The following is a 17508-nucleotide window of genomic DNA, read 5'->3' as shown; positions in this document are numbered from 1 at the left end:
AATCAATATTTGCTAAAAGTACAGAAATGCCAAATAAAGGAACATAACTCTATAGATAAAATTCACCAAACTTGAACCATCATTTTAAAACAACCTGTCAGAAATGAACACATTTACAAATAAATCAGAGTAGTACCTGTTATGGAAAAGACTAAACTAGTCCATAATACCTAAACAATAGCCGCTAAGAAAGGTCTTGTGTGATTGTTTTCTTCTATTCATTTTTGTCATGCAACTATTTCTTCAATTGCAATCATCCAGTCTTGGTAAAAGGAAATGACAGTAAACACACCTTGCTGGATTCTTTCTTCTCCTAGGTATTTAGAAAAATATTTTCAAACCTCTCCTTTTCAAGTGATAACTGAAATGGAGTCAAAGAAGGAGAACAGTATTATCTTATTCTCCAAAATATATTGTAAATGCTATTAGAACTCCCCTCTTATTTAATTATAAGTTTTTTTCTCATTTTTGTGCAAGGGAAAGAAGATTATAGCACTCTATATTCTTATCCTGTTGTGAGATGGTTCTCATATTATCACAATTGGCCTTACGTACACTTTCCTTTAAGTTACACTTTCCTATAAGTTAGATAGCAAGTAGTGCTTATGAAACTTTTCACATTTGTTTATGTTACCAAAGACAATTAGGTGATTTATATTTTGGATTTCAGGTTATAAGTAGATGCCTGAAGAATAAATTTGTGTCAAATAATGGCATGGTAAAGTTCTTGCTAACTTTATTATTTCATATATAAAAATGGATTTGGTTATATGCAGGGAAAGGAAGGGGAATCACACACATTTTTATTTCTAGTGAAACCTTGAAGAGAATTTTGTCTTTCACCATTCCATCCCCCAAGTGAAGTAAGACACTCTAAATTTTTGTTATATGCCAGTTTCTTTAGTGATTATATGCAAATAGAATATATTAGAGCAGGAGAAAGTCTGATTTGTTTTTCTGGACATTTACCTATGAATATTAAAACCCAACATTAGAGAATAATACATTGTAAATGACCTTAAGTGAAATTATTGTTAAATTAAATCATGTTAAATAATTAGTTTTCCACACTGTTATCTGGTTGAGCAGATATGATATTAAACAGGGTCTGATGATTGACAACCTTCTTGATTAATTAGCCAGAGATTAAATGCATTTTGCCTTATGGCTATAAAGTCATGCTTACCTGTGTGTATGGCGGTGTGTGCTTATGTGGATGGGAGTTTGATATGGTTTTTAAGAATTCACATTTTTTTTTAGTATTTTTTAAAATAAGCATAAAATTTTTGGTATGAATTGCAATGCAGATGAATGTATATTTAAGGCAAATAGGTTTAAAATGCTTTGCACGAAAGTGAAAATTAAATTAAAAATACCGTAATAATGTTTTGTATACACTCCCCCACCCCCCAGGAAGGCAGGATTAATTTACTTTAAGGGCATTAGTATATCTGCATTACCTTTTGATGATATCATGTAATTTTATTTGTGTTTTAAAAAGTACTTGTCTCACTATAAACAACATAAAGTACAATTAAATCTTTATTTTTTGGGTGTCAACTATCATTGGCATTATAATCATGTTTTAATGTTATTTCTGTTTTTTGAGTTTGAGGATTCAGTGCCATTAAAATAAGAAAGAAATAATAATAAACATAATTATATAAGACAAACACATAGCAGTTACTTTTTAGGAAACATACATGTCATGGAAAACATAACTGGTGAGCTTGTTGAGAGGCTAGACAGTTTACTGAGAAACATTTCCCAAGGAAGACTTTTAGTTATTTTTTATAACTATGTTTTCAGTCTTGTCAACGGCCAAGGAACACAATAATGTAACTGAGTTTTCCTGATTTTATGTGACTGACACTTGAAATTCAGTGTTTGTGTAACCATTTGTCATCTGCTAGCTGTGATTCACGTTAGCCCTGATTTATAGGTAATGACACAGGAGATGTGATTCACTTTGGGTGATCCAAATGTAGCAGTTGACATTTGAGTAAGAGTTTTTTTGGGTTCAGGTTTTCAGACTATTATCTAGCAGTAAAGTGCAATTGTATGCTTGAATTCTGGTAGTTTCATCTTCAATATTGATGGAGCATTCTGGCATAAATAGAATTGGAGTTGAAACCTGTCTAATATTCATTTGTCACATTTAATTGGAATCCAGGTAATCTGCAGTGTTTTGCTTGGTTAGGTTTTAATCAGGATTTGTATTGGATTTTCCATGAAAATGCCATTTTGGATGCTGCCCTATTTCCTAATTATTATTACCTCAAACATTTTTCTTGAATTTTAACCTATGTGAAACAATGCAGTTATAACTCAATTTTTTGGATTAACTTTCCTTGTAAAATTTAGAAGATTAATTCCAGTGCAATAATTTTATAATATTCCAATGTGATGATGCAAACTGGGTATAAATTGAGACAGCTAATGATAAAAATAAATTGTCACAGATGCTGTAGTAAGGAAATAACCAAAATACAAGAAAATTTAATTACATAGGCAGTGAAATGCACTTACGTTTTACAAAAGCTTTTATTTCTGCCTTCTATACTTTAGCATAGTAAAATTTTATTAAGAGCTTATAGGTTAATTCTCTTTATAACAAGTTTTACCCTATATTTCAACCCACGTTAGTGCCAAATGATAAAAGAGGCTTTATTTTCTTATTAGCTTAGGTGAAAGAATACGGTGTAAGAATAATTTCTTGAAACTAGAATCTATTAATTAATGTGAGACCCACTATTCTGATCATTTCAAATCTGGAGTACTTATATCCCTTGGGTCTCTGGAAAAGAACAATGAAAATTATACATTAAAAATACTTTTTAAAAAACCCTCATGAATTATGCATTTATTAATGAAAAAATCACTAACATTTTTTCCTTTAATTAATATCAATAGTATGTTTACTTCAAGTTGGTCCTTTGATAAAATTGGGGAAATTGGTTATTTGTTATTTTATTAAAATACATTTAATGGGATTACATATTTTAAAATATGGAGTACATGGTGGGAAGTTAAGTACTGATAAAATACTTTATCATTAATGATATTTTAATGATAAAATAAATTAATAATTTAAATGAAAACCAAATATTAGGCTTAAAAGCACCACCACATTAAGGGTAACCATTGACTATGCAAGAGCTTGCCCTTGTCTTAACTATGCAGCAGGCTTCAGTCTGTCTTGGAATGGTGTTTATGAGTTTCTTTAGGTCTATTGTAAGTTTTTATTTTGACCCCTGCCTTCATGCCATGGTCTACTTATTCTTCCAGAAGTCCCCCTGAATCATATTTGCAGAGCTAGTTTGTTTTACTGTGTATCACTTGATCATATAATATGTTTAACAACTCAAATATGGAAAACACCCCACTTGACCTCTAATCCCAATTTTCGTTTAGGATTGGGTAGGCCACTTACTCCTTTTGGGTCTGTTTCTATCATCTATAAGGCAATTAACTAAATTAACTCGAAAACCATATGCGATTCTTTTCTCACATCCAGTTTTTCTTACAAAGTTTCTTCTCCTAAATAGAAAGAGAACTTTGGGTCTCTTAGTGAGATGGTGAGTGAATTTGATAATATGCAGTAATATGGGCAAAGCAGAAGTAATTCTAGGGCCTTCTACACAACTTATATAACACACGTGCATTCTAATAGTAGATAATGAATGTATTACATAAATCAAAGAAATGAATCGGGTCAAAGGGTGTGATTTCTGGCCAGGTAGGTGGAAAGGTTGGTCCAACAGCAGGTCAGTATGGGAGACAGTTTTGGAGCCTCCCCCAATTACACTGTGCAAGAGAGGCATTTTTAGGTCTGATCTGGCTTTCGGTACAGTGCCCTCAAAACCATTAATTATGACTAAGTTATCTCACAACTGAATAAGCACATTTACTTTCTTACCTCACAGCATAAAATTTGGTCAGATAAGAGCGAACAAAAGGTACAAAACAGTATGTATTTTTCCTCTAGGTAAACTTACAAATAGTATAACATAGAAATAAATTAAAATAAGAAAATAGGAATTGATCCATAAGGCAGGCTTAAAAAAGTTAAATGGTCAGAAATTTGGCCATTTTAACTGCCTAATTAATTTTATGCTTTTGATTTTCTCAGACATTTAAAATATAATTTTGATTTTTATATGCTAATATTTTTCAATTTCACACTTACAAACTTTCTTACTTCTTCAAACCTATGTAAACTAGGCTTAACTGTTTTATTCATTCCCCTCACTACACATGCTTTAGTGTTTAGAGCACATTGTTCTTGAGGGTTGAAACGTGGTGCATTCCGCTGGGAAGTCTTTTCGTATCTGCCATGGACTTTCACATTGCTTTCAGAAGTAAATAACAGTATATTTGAAATATCATTTGGAAATGAAACATCATTTTTATATGACCAAGGGTAATTAGAAAAGACACTAAACTCATATCCTTGTGTGGGATAAAGGACCCTCTACTTTCTGCTTTTCTTTTACATACCCAATTTTCAGTAGTCATCTGTAAGGTACTATCATCTGGTTCTTGTTGGTTTCTGCTGTTTTCATTTAGATTGAATTAACAACACTGTCTCTTCCAGCTTTCCAAAGATGCTCATATACTTGTTAATGGCATACTCATAATACCCCAAAACAAATGCCCTGCAAATTTTTGTCTGTAGGAAGAGACCTATACCTTAGAAAGATTCATTTTCATGGTTCTGCACTTCACTGTGTCTAGTTACCAGTGTCTGACTGCATTTTTTTACTTTTCTAGCCATCTGTAAAATGGCTCTGTACCTCCCAAGTATCCCCAAGTCCACACCCCCCAAAAAAAATTCTGGAGGGCCTTATTTACTCCTACTTCTTCATAGTGTTTATGGATAGTGATAATAGAGATTATGTCTAAGCAGAGTCTCAACTAATCAAGATGTATGCTACAGCAGTTTTCTAGCTTTCCAGTAAAATGAGCAGCACAATCTAAAAGAATCTAAAGAAGACATTGTCCTGTAGAAGAAGAGGTAATGTAGTAGACAGAATGTACTGGCTTAAGAAACAGGCTTGAAATCTAAGGACATCGGGTTAAATCCTGATTTCTCCTCTTACTAACAGTGTAATTTTCTGACTTCTCTTAGCCCCACTTAATAATAAATTATAGGATTGTGGAAGACACTAAGTGAGATAATAGCACGTAATAATTTATAAATAAATAGTAAAAGAGTAGCAATAAGTTTACTATATTAATTGATGATAAAATTATTTACTACTATTATTTAAATAGTAATAATAAAATAATTGTGATTATTGTTAACTCTAGGTAGATTTGACATGACACGATGGCGTAATCATAAAAACATCATAAAATGTTTAGTTTCACAAAGATAGCATTCAAAAATGACTGGTAAGAATGATATTCTCACCTTGAATAGTTCCCAGTCAATTTCTCATTTTTGTGGGATACCAAGGGGTGACACCCAGTGACATTTAAACATATCAAGGAGCTAAAAAGAGGGGAAAGAAAGATTCTATCCTGAGGTATCAAATCAACCCAACTCTTCCTGCACTCTGTCATTTAAGGTGAGGAGAAGTCATTATCTCCCTGTATTCTCTTCTCTCTTTTTTAATGTTTTTACATTTTATACCCAGTTTTCCAGTTGAATGCATTATTCTTCAGGTGTATATTTCCCTTTGAACTGCCGCAAAGTATTCACACTGACAGAGAAAACGAATTGAAAAAAGTGTCCTATTAGTATGCTACCAAACTCTCAGCCCTTTCTTTTTAATCTCAATATTAATAATTAACACTGATAAAATGTGTGGCCATATTATCCTTTTTATTCTAATTTAGTCCTTTAAAACTAGATCACTCTGCTGAACCCTTATGACATTTGAGGAGGGAATGAGCTCTCATCAAATCTCAAAGTGACTTTGGAGGTCAGTTAGGGGGTTTGTTGCCTCCAGACTCTCAAAGCATTTGCTTATCTGAATTTCAGCACAGTTATTAGATAATGAATTCTGTGTTAAGTCCCCTATTTAGTCAAGGTATTATCCCCATACTTGCATTCTTCTTTGCTTATATATTGTATATACTTTTGTTTTTCCTCTGATTTTGTTCTAGAGTTATATATAAAAAACTTGATGTTGCTGAAATATGATAACACTCAAGCATCTTCTGTGTGATTTAAGGAACTCTGGAACTAACTTAAAGTGTAGTTAGCACTCAACCTCAGAGGTTAGCCCACTTATTGAGAAACTGATTCATCTCAGTATTCCTCTTTTAGGTTAAAACACTCACGGTTGTTACTTTTCCTATTGCAGTTTTTTTTGGTAAGAAAAACATTCTCTTAAGTAAAGCAAAACAGAGTAATATCCTCCCTGTCCCTTGTTTAATGGGGTAATTATATAGTGACAAAACTATGGTTATTCATTTTGATTCAACAAGCATGTGTGGAAAATAAAACTTGGCCAAGGCTTTCTGAGGAAGTAGAAGTGAACGAGAAAGGGTCTCTGCCTTCATGGTGGAAGTCCTTAGGTTAGGAAGATACAACCTTGATTTCAGTAACTTCACTATAATATGAAAAGGAGAAAGCTCACCAGAGAAGTTCAGAGTGGTATGAAGCACAGAGAATGGAGAGGAAGATTATTCAGATGAAACAATTATAAATGTACTTACTGAAATCTTTCAATTTTATAAATAATAGCTTGGGCTGGAAGAAGGCCTTGAAATGTTATCTGAATCATAGCGTCTCTTTTTACCTACCCATCTTCTACATGATTTAAAAATAAGTACTATATTGGCCTGGAAGCTTAATGTCAAGCTAAATGAAGTTAAATTATTTGTTTGTTTTACTTTTCTAATCAAGTTATTTCTTTTGTTTTTCTTGGTGCTAAACATAATTAGTTCCAAAACTCCAGAATTTATCATGGATAAAATTGTCAGCATATGGTAAATCCAGGTCTCATCTACAGAACAGATTATTTTTATGTCTCTTTTCCCTCCCTGCTCATAAATAACGACAATTACTAAAAATACGTGTACTTTAAATAAGCCTTTTCAAACTTAATAAGAGCCTGTAAATAATTTTTTTTAAGTTCTTCTGATTTCTTTTCAGAAGACAAATTGTATTACTCAAATCAGATGATTAGATTGGAGTAGATTGGATTAGATTAGGTTTATTTTTTGAAAAACCAATTCATTCCTTTTGTTGTGGTTGCAAATTGTTTTTGTAATTGTTATCTCAAGATTCGAGTTAAATATTTGGGTATTTGTCTTTATGTCACATTCCCTTTCTATCTGAAATATAGACAACAGGTTGCCTTATTTTTAAATCTTGTTTCTGATAAATTTTACTTAATTTATGCAGGGGTATATTTTTTTGACATCAATCTCATTATCTTGTATGCCTTCTCATTACTGTACAGAAAGTGTAAGTTTATTACAAAACGAAAAAAATATTTGAAACACATGCAAATTTAAGTGCCTCCTTTAAAACAGATTTTCAGCTGCTAAAATGTGATAGTCACAAAGGAAACTAAGTTTTGATACTGTATATTTAAAAGAAATCTGCAATGAGTGCTATAAAATATTTTGGTAATAAAAAGATAGAACAGCATCCTATTGTTTAAAAATAATCTACTCATTCATTTCTATTGCAAAATGTATCTTCTATGATTTTATTTCTGCTCTGAAATGCTCAACATTTCCAACGATGAGGTCATTGGGGGACCCACATATGATCTGAGAGTGGTGTGCTACTCTGAGGTTGCATTCCTGTGAACCATAGTTCCCTATACTGAATTGTGCACATTGTTTCTTTTCAGTATAAGGTTTCATTTCACCAACACAGCATTTGTAGCAAAAGGTCATCACAGCCATAGATGAAATTTTATACAATGAACAGGGAATTTGGAGTATTATGAGAATTCATGAAGTTCAATAACCATTTGTTGAGCATTTACTCTATGCAAATTCCCACGAAGGATCCAAAGGTGAATGAGACATTCTGTCTGCCTTCTAAGTGATAGGTATTGTGATGGAGAGCGACATGTACAGAATTAGATGTTTAAAAGTAAAGGCATGAGAAGCTCTAGGTTTAGAGACTAAAGGTTACCAGAACCAGAATAGGATATGAGTTGGGCATGTGAAAAACCGTAGCCAAACTTTGAAGGATGGGTGACTAGGATTTGATAAGCAGAAAAATGGATAATGTTATAGAGAATAGTGAGTGATACCAAGAATACCAATGGTGGGAAGACAGAGGTGCTATTTGCCAACTTGGGAAAAATGGAAGGAATAGCATCTTTCCAGGAGAACGAACCTGATTAAGACATGTCAGATTTAGGGTACCTTTGAAAAATTCAGGTGATATCTAGCAGGCTATTAAAATGTACATTAGAAACTTGGGAGTAGAAATAAATAGCAGAAATACAGCATTAGGAGCCATTGGCACCATGATGATTATGAAACTTGGAGAATAGATGTGACCATCAATTAAACATATGACACTAGAGAAGAGAGAGATTGTACCCAACACAGAATCTGAAAAAAATACTGAAATATAAGAGAATAATGAAATAAGCTTCAGAGAAGGATATTTTAAAATAAAAAAAGCAAAATCAAACAAAGCATGGCAGGCTAAGGAGAAATTTAGAATTAGGGTTATACCTAGATGTTCAAAAAAATTGTTGAATTTAGCTGTATGGACTCTGTTGCCAATAGAGATTCAACAGAAGTGAGACAATTGAGAAAGACAATTGAGAAAGCAGAAGACCAGGAGATATAATGTAAGAACACACTTGAAAATTTTTCCCAAGGTCAGCAAGTCCACTATAATGTCATTGTCAGAGGCAGGGGCATGGTTGCACCCCTTGACATCAATCTTAATAAATTTCTAACCAACTTATACTTTATGTTATGTTCAGGATTTTTTGTTGCTCTTTCTACAAAATTTTCTGAAAGTACAACAGAGTCTGAAATTTCTGTATAATAGCTTTTGCTATCTTTCCTTGAGATATAATAATTACTCTTTTAAGTGAGTTTTGGCCTCTCATGTAACTTCTATGTTTTATTTTATAGTAGGTCATCATTCGTCCATCTCACTGGCTTGGAATTAAAATAGGATGTGACTAATTGCATTTTTGGTGAGATCCAATAATTGATATCAAACAATTTTAGTTATCATCAAACACTTTAATTTTGTGATTATAAGATTCCTGACACTGTAATAGTGCTATCAATTGTTAGTAATATTATGCAATTAGATATGCTTCAAAACAGAAAACAATGAAATAGAATTTGCAAGATAAATAAATTCAAATTGTAAAGGACTATCCAGTTCCAGTCACAGAAATGCAAGGTCAAAGATGCTTACCACAGCTCGTGCACCATGCAAGGGAAGCAATGCCTCCAAATGTGTTATGTGAGGGGACTTACTAATGATGATTTGCCAGGCAGATGTCACTTTTGATGTTGTTTTTATCTAAGAAAGGACAACTATCAATGTCACATAAATGTATTCTCCTTTCTCTCTATTCATTGTTGCTTAGTAGGAATTATAAGTAGGTATTACATTGATAAAACTAGTCTTCCAGCCCAAGATAATCTAAATAATTGCTACATAATAATTTCCAAACAAAACTTCAACTCCTATTTGATCATGCATATGTTTATTTGGTTCATCAAAAACCTCTAGAAATGTGCATCCTTTCCAGTTACTGAGTGGCCTCTATGCGGTACCTGAAAATTTTTTTCTAGATCCAAATATCAGTTTCATCAGTGTGCAAAACTGTACAGAGCCAAAACAAATTCTAAACATTATTATAAGACCTTGGTGTTCAACTGGAATATTAGTTTACTACATTTTGAACAGGAGAATATCCTATTCCAGAAATAGGAAGGTCCCTGCTTCTTCTCCAAGGCAATATTCTTTATCTCTGAGAAGACCCAAGGAAAATCAGTGTACCTCTTAAAAGATTGCCTGGCGAGGATGAAATCAGAAGAGGAACTCTTCATCCAGACCCAGTGAGGCGGATAAGGTCTGCTGTAACATGTCTACCGTTGGCCGAGATCCTCTCCTGAAAACAGATTGCTTTGGCGCCCTAGATTCAGGGACTCTTTTAGTACTAGGCAGCAGCTGCAATTCTGTGTCTCTAACCCATGTTTGTTGTTTTTGTTGTTGTTGTTTGTTTGTTTTCTCTTCTCTTTAAGGTTATCTCTTAAGGAAAAAATTTTTTTTTAGATATGTAAGTGATTTTCTCAATATCAGCTTTAGGCATGATTAAATGGCCAGACTTTGTTTCCCTCCTTGCTTCTGGTCCATTCTGTAAGATGTCTCTGCATTATCTAAACATTCAATTAATTATCCATCAATTTCATTGTTTACAGGGTTACTCTTAAGTAATGCCTGACTCTCAAAATACTGTGTCAATCAGAAACATCTAGACTGATATGTAATTTTCAAAATCATTATTTATATAGTCATAATTTCTCAGATAATATTCACCTAAAATAAACTCATTTTTTAATTATACAAGTATTTGAGAAAATTGAATTTAGGGCCCAATCCTTATTCTTTCCCATCATTTTGGTTGAGGCAATGTTAATCATACATCATCTTTAAACAGGTGATTGGAAAGCAACATGTGCACACAGAACCATATTTTATCTGAGTTTTTTTTTTTTTCCCCTTAAGCTTACTGCCCTTTATTTAGTGTGATCAATTGTATTCAGCCTTCACTAGTTCTTTGAGAATTCAATTTTAAGAGTCACTTTTAGTTTCCTGGACAACATTGGTTCATCTCTTTCTCCCAGAATTAATGAAGATCTAAAATCTAATTCTTGCCTATTTCAGCCCCAGACTGTTTTTATCCTCTTTTGTGAAATCAAACCCACATGCTTTTCCTTTGCAGCTTATGTCTGAGTATTATCTATGTCCCCAGAATGAAGTAGCTATTAAATTAGTTCTATCAATTGTCCATGGGTTTAGAGGTCCCCATGTGTGTTTTTAAGTAACCACATTTTATTTCAGGGCACAAAGTAAAAGACTTCTGACTTGATTACTTAGCCTCTGGTCTTTATGTTTTAGTTTTTGAAAATAGCAGGGAAAATGCATTACTCTTTTTACCCTAATGAAAAGTTCTGAGCTCCTCTGACAGTCATTTCATTTCTGAAGGAGGATTAAAGGAACGTCCCCCAGATTGACTCTGAGATTTTATTTATTTTTTTCTTTATTTTATCCTTCTAATAATCTTGCTCCTTTGCCTCTCCAAACCTCACCATCCCATGCACATTTTCTCCCTTCTAATACCTTATCTAGATCATTTTGAGGATCAAGTAATTCATTTTCTCTACCAAAAGTCATTTTGTTTGAGTCATTTCAGACTATCAAGTTTCTATACTCTTTTGGGGATACTTTTTGGAATAGTCTGTTCTATAATTTTTCAGTTTTAAAAAGTCCTTCTTAAACCTAACTTAATTCTGCTGTGTTATGGTATATAATACAATATGTACATTTGCAAGGAATTGATACCAGAAGTTTGGGTCCTAGTTCAACCTCCATCACATTTTCAAGAAGGGAACCTAGATCAGTTCACATAATATCTCACTTCCTTATAAAGTGAAGACAATAATTATAATAATTATTGCCCTTTCTTAAAGAGTTATCGTGCAGTTATACATGAACATATATTTTTAGGTAGTTAGCATTTAATAAAATTCTATCAGATAACTACTTTACTATGCTAATTTTTTTTTAAGATACCTTAAAATTTTTTTCCGGTTCTGTAGTTCTTTTTTTTTTCCAGATTAAATCGGACCCACGATGTTTATGATATTTTTAAATGCATAATTGTTTTCTTGCTTACAAAAGTGTTCACTGGCCTCGCATATATTTTGCCATTAATGTAAGTTGTTTCCTGGCCCCTTTTGAATTCCTTATCAGTTTCCAAGGCTAAGAACACATGGCTCTCTACCCACTGTGAACAAGTGCCAGTGTTTATAGCAAATATAATAAAAGTCATAGACAGAGAAAACATATTAATAGTTTCACATTTATTTTCTGCAGCTAAATGGCTTCTGTCTTTAAGAGGCCTGCATATATTTTCCTGCATTTATTGTTAATGAGTAGTAAATGACAAAAAACAGTAACTCACAGAGATATTCATCAAATAATTATTAAAGATCATTCAGTGCCCAGTAGCCAAGTGGTTCCTAAAGACTGAGATTACAGCCAACCCTCAAAAATTCATGGCAGTAAGAAAAGCCTTGTAAAGATGACTACCAATCACAGAGTGTGCATAGACTCTGCCAATTAGGCACCAATTCATAACACTTATTCACATCTCCTCTTAAACTACTAATTAAGCCAAATACATTTATAAATGTAGAAATCAACTTTTGTCAGTTATAGGAGATAATTTTCAGATCACAGTATGAAACACCCCAGTTACAATACAATTCAAATATAAAGGGCTGAAGGGAATTTAAAGGAATCAAGTCATCACGAAGTATCTCTAATGTCAGAGACAAATGAATTATAGATTCATTCATGCCCTCTTACACTTACACACACAAAGAGTGAAGCACCAGAAAAGCGCAACATAACATAAAGAGGACAATCTATCAAAAAAGGCTTACTAGAATGATGAAATAGTATCTTTATTAAGTATCTAAAAATAAATGATAAAAGGGTGGGCTTCCCTGGTGGCGCAGTGGTTGAGAGTCCGCCTGCCGATTCAGGGGTCGCAGGTTCGTGCCCCGGTCCGGGAAGATCCCACATGCCGCGGAGCGGCTGGGCCCGTGAGCCATGGCTGCTGGGCCTGTGCGTCCGGAACCTGTGCTCCGCAACGGGAGAGGCTACAAGAGTGAGAGGCCCGTGAACCACACACACACAAAAAAAAAGGGTAAGGAAAAATTGAAATAATAAATGAATACCTTTATAGTATATTAGTGATAACCTGAGGGTTCTACATATTCGTTTGCTTCATAGAATCACTCTGAGGAAGGTAATGTTATCTGCATTTTATAAATGATGTAACTCGGAAGAAGAGAAGTAAAATTATGGTTAATACTTGATAATACTAGGTGCTCAACTTAGTAACTGTTATTATTTATTATTCTTGCTTTGCTGCTATCAGCTCCAAAGAGGTATGTTTATGTTACTGCATTCAAAGCTCAGGAAAACCTATGAAAGCCATTATAATGATTTCTATTTTAAAAATATCTTTAAGTAGGAAAAATTTAGTTTTCATTTTATATATAACAGAAGCATTAATGTATTATGCAGTTTTGAGCAAATCACTGATCTTGTTGTCTCATTATCTGAGGCAACCAGTAATCCATTCCCTTTTTCAGGGATATTAAGGGAATTCCCCTTTTTATTTGCATGTGTTATAAAACACAATGCATTTTTGTAATTTTGTGTAAAGCAGTTATTTTGTGTCATCATCAAGAAATACTCTACATTGTGGGCTGACATAAATGTTGATACCTGGGATCATAAGTGAAATAGTTGTGTTCATATCACAACAATTAAGAACATGCTAATTATTTTTCCCTTCAGAATACTAAGATAATCGACTCAATATAATGAACTGCTTAAAGAAGTACCATATGCCCAAAATAGGGTAAGAATTAATACCAGGTGCTTTATTCACTGATTAAACTATACAGTTTTATTCCTTATGCCTATATTTCATTGGTAGTTCATTCTACACACACACACACACACACACACACACACACACACACACACACACACACACCTTCATTGCATCCTTCTGCCAAGGTAGGGAAGGTGCTTCACTGAAAAGGATAATGTATGTGTATGAGAAAATACAGCACTAAGAGCCTGCTTCTGGAGTTGGTCCCCTGACTCCCAAAGATTGTGGAAACAGAGAAATTAACTTTTTAATTATGCAAACCGTTCAGTAAAGCATGTATTAAAAAGATACTTAAAGTTTATTTAATACTTTTAATGTCTTGATAATGTTGAAAATTTCAAAATAAGCAAAAAAACAAGCAAATTTATAAACTCTTAGAGATTTTTCTTTCAAATGTTCCCCTTTGTAGGATATAGCAGAAACACTTATTTACCCATATCACTAATTTCAGAACTACTAGACTGTGTTAAATAATAGAATTTTTATAGTATATGATTGAATTAGAAAATATCTTAGCTATTTCAGGACTGGGACACACATATTTTTAATTGCAACATAAGCCCCATGCCTCTCTGGGGAATCTTTATTTTAACTATGCCTATCAGCTGATATAAATTATTGAATTTGCTCAAACTTGCTTAAGAAAAAGAAGCTTCCTTAGATACAGTAACAAATTAAAATAAATTGAAAAGTAATTTCAAAACCACTGGCACAAACAAGTAAAAGTGTGTATATATCATCTGCACAAAAGATTTTCCAAGTCCTTTATTCTCAAGTATTATATTGTATTAAATTTTTTAGTAGTCAGGAGAAGATATGCCTTACAAATATAGATTGATAACTCAATCGGTGCTAATAGTTAAGCTATTGTAATTTGGTTTTCATACTGAAATAAGAATATTGCTTTTTATATTTGACATGGAATCATTTCATATATTTAGGAACATGCAGAAAAGATAATGCATATTTCAGTGTGGGATTAAGTGAAAATATCTGTTTTCACTGAGAAGCTGGCATATTTAGTTTGCTAATAATTGACCTAGTCGTCAAGCAACCAAAAGCTCCCATCTGCCCCTGCTGCTCATTTGTATCTATTGTATATATTTTAGCTTCAGTGCTAAGGCCTTCATTCCCTTCCATAGGAAGAAGATAACGGCATTTCTGAAGTGCTTAAGACACTTCTCTTGCCTCAACAGGGGAGAAAAAAACAGAAAACATAATATAACTACATGGAGAGATGCCTACCTCTGAGCTCTTTTCATTTTAGCAGCTTGAGAAATATTGGTACACGTTATTGCTCAGACACACATTTTTTCTAAACAAAGGTTACTGCCATCGATTCCAAAGAGAAAAAGGATCCATTATAATATTTTTTGCACTTCATTTAGCTAGCATCCTTATTGATTGGACTTCACAAACTATCTACTTGTACCTGATGTGCCTTCCTAGACAATATTGAGGACAAATATTTTATTTGATGGCAAAACATGTGGAGAATTTGACTTATCAGTTGCTGTATATTTTGGATACTCGTTCTGAAATTTATGAGCAAATTTTAAGAAGACTCAGTATTGCTCACCTGGGAAACACACACGCAAGCATGCACACATGCATGACACACCATCCTGGATGGGCTGGGCTGAGAAGGCTAAAGCACTTCTTGGAAATAATTTGAGTAATAAACTATGCCTCCAGAAAGACTTTATTTTGGAAATGTTACATTAAATTAAAGTCAATAGTTTAATCACTTGCAGATTTGACAGCCTCCTACCATATTGAGACTTTTATTGTAAAAATAAGTAATACTCCTATATTAAAGTACGTTTATTAAATTGCAAATAGAAAATGTGTAGAGCATGTGCCTTTAAAATTTGGGTTGATTTTTCTCATTATGTAACATGCCAACTTGGATTTCAATATAATCCCTTTGGTAAATAACTAACAAAAGGACTATAAGGTTAATTTAAGGCTGTAGTTTTCTAATGCCTTCTACTGCTTCCCCACTACCTCTCAAGAATAAGATGTATACTTACAATTTTACAATGTATACTTGGGAACTGTGCTGATTAAGTTAAAATAGCTGTATGTTTAGTTAGAGTATTTTAAAATATTGTTTCAGGGTAATTTCACTGGATCATTCAAATATTTCATCATTTCAAAATATCCTTTACACCTAAAAATCTGGTTTTCCTTACAAGGGATTTTGTTTTATAATATAAGCCTAAAAACCCTTTGGGAGCATTTATGCCTGACTCTGATAATGCGTAACAGGTCTCAACAAGAAACTGTGCCCAGAGACTGATACTGACAGAGTTGGCATTTCAAGTTTCTGTTGAAAATGTATGATAATCCGATGTAAATGTACCAGTTATTTATAATAACAATTTCAGTATTGCAGTATATTAGGCTTTTCAAGCTATTTCTCTCTTCACTGGAACCCAGCCATAACTGTGTCCTTGGCTTCTGCAATGCTTTTTATAATAAAGTCCTTCTGATACTACTCGTAATAAACCTTCATGGAAGCAATCCAAGATAGACCCTACTGATAACTGAATTCCTTTTAATAGTGAATTGTATTCTTGTGAGACTCCAGCATAGTTATTTTCCTTTTGTGAGACTCCAGCATAGTTATTTTCCTTTAGAGTTAAGGGTTTTATGTTGAAATAGTATTTATTTATTTATTTATATCATTGAACAGTCTCACTGCTATGACTAAGAAAATTGTTCCATAAAATACTTGGTAATGTAAATGTGAGAATGAAAGTTATATATCTGATGATTTATTAAATTTATGGCTTGTAGGAACATGACTGTCTCTATAAAGGAATCTAACGTACACATTGGAGAATATTCTAGTAATGCCTTGTAAAAATGGGATGCTTTGTAATTTGAAATCTCAAAAGCATGAACCACTGAAGAGGTATGCTTTCAGCATTTGTAATCATACATGGCCTGGCTTTGCAAATCTAAATTTGATATAGGAAAATTTAGAATACACATTTATTTTAGAAATACTTGCTCTTGCACAGAATGTGACTTTCCATGTACATGCCTACTTTTGATGTATTTCCTTACCTATTTCTTTTATTGGCAAGAAATGGAAAGGTCCATTAAGAGTAGGAAGTTTGCTTCCATGTCCTGGCTATTGTAAATAGTGCTGCAATGAACATTGCGGTACATGTCTCTTTTTGAATTATGGTTTTCTCAGAGTATTAACAACAACAACAAAAAGAGTAGGAAGTTTAATTGAGTTCATGTTAGAAGAAAAACAGACCAAGGTTGATGAGCACAGACCTGAAATTTGAGACCAGTGATTACCCCAGAATGAAGAATATTGGTGTGTGTGTAGGCAAGAGGGACTCAGGATTATTACCAGTGCTCTGAAACTGCATTTGGCATATCAAAATATATTTAACCTCTTTCTTCGTCTCCCAGGAATTAAACTTCAGAACTTTTGGCCCACATTTTAAAGAGTAGATTTTTTTTTTTTGTCTTGAACTTTTCAAAAGCTTTTATCATCACACTCTGTGAATTGATTTTCATTGAAACTCTACTGAGAAATTCAGCGTATTTGGTCAGTAAATTTTACTTAAAAAATGGTGATTTCACCTTCTTCTTCTTATAATGAACCCCATTAATTGAATAATTGACTATTTAAAAGACTCGAAAAGTTTAAGCATACAATATAAAATTTTACAAAATTTTATTTCCATAAGTGGAAAAATATACAACAGCAAAATACGAAAGCATATTTTGTGCATTATGTACAAATAGAGAAGATATACTAAGGCAAAGATTTCAAAAATTTGGTTTCTTTTTGTACAGTACTCTTAAAATAAACTTAGCTGTCATT

General features: G+C 33.0%; 1 protein-coding gene across 2 annotated transcripts in view; it reads left to right on the top strand.

Annotated features, from left to right (window-relative positions):
- PCDH7 (protocadherin 7) overlaps positions 1 to 17508 on the top strand; it is a 406993-nt gene that overhangs the window by 191156 nt on the left and 198329 nt on the right. The gene's annotated exons all lie outside the window — the stretch shown is intronic.

This window comes from Aethalodelphis obliquidens, unplaced genomic scaffold (genome assembly GCF_003676395.1).
Source record: "Aethalodelphis obliquidens isolate GAN/ISIS:26980383/991018 unplaced genomic scaffold, ASM367639v1 scaffold6, whole genome shotgun sequence".
Lineage (NCBI taxonomy): Eukaryota > Metazoa > Chordata > Mammalia > Artiodactyla > Delphinidae > Aethalodelphis > Aethalodelphis obliquidens.
This window is presented reverse-complemented; position numbering and strand designations above follow the sequence as displayed.